Below are 3437 nucleotides of genomic sequence, written 5' to 3'. Positions count from 1 at the left end.
TGTTTAATGTCCTCGAGGGTCCGAATGACTCCCCCTGTCCCTGTGTGTAACAACAGAAGAGTCCTTTATTGTAAACTGCCTCGGGTGTGCACCGGATTTATTTGATTCCCACTTCGGTTAAGAACAAGATCCGACTTCCTGTATTGCCTAAATGACATCCGACAGTGGCGCATTCTGGTGTCAGTTAACCAAAACATAAATTTATTACCCTGTTCATCATGTTGAGTGTTGGAATGGCAACCCCCTGGTCCTATGTAATATGCTCGAGGTGTTGAATGGCCTCATCCTATTTCTGTGCAACATGTTCGTGGGTTTGGCATTGCCTTCTTGTCATCTGTGCTGCAGGTTCGCGCAACAGAATGGAGTTCTACTGTTCCTCCTCATGTCCCTTGCAACTGATTTGAGGGATTAATGGACTCCGCCTGTCACAGGCTCGATGTCTTGCTCCTGTTACTGCGCAAATGACTCAGGGCGCCCAGAGATTTTAAAGGATAATTGTGGCCTTTGTGTAACAGCAAAAGATGGGCTGCAGTTTAACATCTCTGAAGTTTTGATTTGCTGCAAATTTGATTGTGCGTAGCAGGAAACATAACATTCTAACCTAAAATCCGTCTCTGGTGGGATTCAAATCAACATTTTTTCAATATATTATATTACATTAACTCAAAGTGTATTTGTCTGATATTTTGAACCGAACATTGGACTGTTAAAGCATATCGCTAATGAAGTTGCGAAGGCCGAGTGGTTAAGGCGTTGGATTTGAAATCCAATGGAGTTCTCCCACGCAGGTTCGAACTCTGCTTGCAGCGATTCTACGGAAAGTGTTTCCTTCTTTAATTGTATCCGTGTGGATAGCGCTGGAATCTCATCACATTTCTCTCCAATGCCCTTTATTGCACAGATTGATGCGAATCTGATGTTGGAAATGTAAACACTATTAATTTAGAGGCAGTAATTAGTGATTGTTGGTTTGTTGGAAACGATTTGCAAAGATCAGTGAGAAATATACACAGGAAACAGAATGAAAAAATGCCTTTTAATAATGAGTCCCTGCAATTTTTGGAAAGAAATCACCTTCAGCAAATGAATGTGAACATGGTTTGACTTTAAAAGTGGAACAATATTTGACAAAAGCACCAAAGCAAGCCTCGAATCTGCAATTTTCTGATACCATTAGGGTTTGCACCAAAGTGAGAGGCCTTAGCCAAATGGCCAAGCGCCCGCTGCAGTTCAGAGCAGCGTGATGGTGAGAATGTAGGATTGCACACCGGAATTGTATTTAATTCTGTTTGATATTTTCCACTGCAGACCAATCTGCGGCTGTGAGCCATTCTGTGATTGAAATACAAGACGTAGCAAAGCTGCGGAGGATATGCAAATGTTGCTTAAATGCTTAAGAACTACTATTTTGCAGCATTGCTTCAAAGCATTGCAGGTCCATTGTGAGTTCCTTTCCTAAATGTTTAAGCTGCTCTAATATAATTTCACCCTACCACCAAGAATAAAATAAATAGCCAATACGTGAATAAAACCCGCTAATTTGGCGTTATTCGCCTCAGGCTCTAAACAACAGAGCTAACCGGCCTTATTGCTATTCAATTTTTTCAGACGCTGTGAAAGAAAAAAACTATAATTTCTACGGCGACTATCACCTCAGGACTTCCCAAAGCAGTTCGCAGCAAATTAAGTACTTCTAAATTGTGGTCACCGTTGGAATGTAGGAATTGCAACAATTGACAGAATGGAAGGAGGACATTTCAGCTCATCGAGTAGGTGCCGGCCGATTAAGAACTTCCCAGCCTAAATCCTACTTTCCAGCTCGATGTCCGCTCTTAGGTTACTGCAATTTTAAATGCTCATGCAAGTATTTTTAAATTGTATGAGGATTTCTCCCGCTACCAGCCAATCAGGCAGTGAGTTCCAGACTCCCACGACCAACTCATAGCTTTTCGAAACAGCCGTTCTTCCCCAATAACATTAATATATTCCCCGTGGTTGTTAACCACTCTGCCAAAGGAAACAAGTCCTTCCTACCCACTCTATCTTGGCCCCTGATAATTTTATACACCTCTGTATAAAACTCCAGAGAATCAAGTGTGAAATGGTCTCGCCTCAGCGTCCTCTGTGCCATAGAAAACAGAACAAGAGGGAATCATATCGCAAATCGCGTTCAATGAGTAGGCCAGCCCAATCGTGCCGGTGCTGAAGAGCGATGGGACGGTCAGAATCAGCGGCGACTGCAAGGTGATGATCAACCAAGTCTCTTTACAGGACCAGTATCCACCACCGAAAGCGAAGGATTTATTCGCAACTCTCGTAGCGGGAAGGTTGTTCACCAAGCTAGACCTCACCTCTGCTTACTTCAAGCAGGAGCTGGCTGAACCGTCCAAGAAATTACGTGTATTGTCGGACCATGTAAACGATTGGTAGCAGCAAGTGGAGTCTAGTCGTACAGGATCGGGTATGTGTTACAACAAGCAATGCATCAGGCAAACTGCAACCAGTTGCATATGCATCCAGAAATTTGTCCAAGGCTGAAAATGACGATAATATAGTGGAGAAAGAAGCGCTGGCTTGTGTATACGGCGTTAAGAAAATGCACAAATAACTATTTGGTCTCCGCTTCGAGATCGGAACAGACCAGAAACCTCTCTCATCACTGCTCTCAGAAAGCAAAGGTATCAACACCAATGCTTCGTCTCACATCCAAAGATGGGCACGAACGTTGTCTGCATATGACTAGGTAATCCGCTGAAGACCAGGCACAGATAACTGCGCTGAAACCCTGACTCGGTTGCTGTTGCCCACTGCCGGTGTGGAAATGGTGCAACCTGCAGACTTGCTTCTGGGATTGGATGCCTTTGAGAGCGAGTGGTCGCCATTCACGGATCGCCAAATCTGGTCCTGGACCAGGCAAGACCCCCTGTTATCTCCAGTAAAATGGATTCAACCTCAATGGGAGCTGGTCGGTGGTTCACTGAGAAATGCAAGAGGAAAGAGAAAATAGGTGCAGGAGCAGACCATTTGTCCCTTCGAGCCCTCACCGTTATTAATTGAGTTTATGGCTGAACATGCAACTTCAATACCCCCTGCCTGCTTTCTCGCCATACTGCTTGATCACCCTTGTAATAAGGTATACATCTAAATAATGTTTTAATATATTTAGTAAATTGGCCTCAACAACTTTCCGTGATAGACATTTCGACAGGTTCACCACTCTCTGGGTGAAGAACTTTATCCGGTCCTAAATGGCTTACCTCTTATGCTTCGACTATGACCCCTGGTTCTGGACTTCCCCAACATTGTGAACTTTCTTCCTGCATCTTACCTATGTAAAGCCCTCAGAATTTTAAACGTTTCTATGAGATCCCTTCTCATTCTTCTGAACTCCAGTGAATAAAAGCCCAGTTGATCCAGTCTTCCTTGATATCTCAGTC

The 3437-nt window shown here is 43.8% G+C and overlaps 1 non-coding gene across 1 annotated transcript; it reads left to right on the top strand.

Annotated features, from left to right (window-relative positions):
* Positions 1 to 727: 727 nt before the first annotated feature.
* On the top strand, positions 728 to 809 carry trnas-uga (transfer RNA serine (anticodon UGA)). Its single transcript has one exon. It is a non-coding gene; the product is annotated as a tRNA-Ser (tRNA).
* Positions 810 to 3437: the final 2628 nt, after the last annotated feature.

The sequence above is a fragment of the Pristiophorus japonicus genome, chromosome 25, assembly GCF_044704955.1.
Source record: "Pristiophorus japonicus isolate sPriJap1 chromosome 25, sPriJap1.hap1, whole genome shotgun sequence".
NCBI classification, from domain to species: Eukaryota; Metazoa; Chordata; class Chondrichthyes; family Pristiophoridae; genus Pristiophorus; species Pristiophorus japonicus.
Note: the sequence above shows the minus strand (reverse complement) of the source record. Positions and strands in the feature narration are given on the sequence as shown.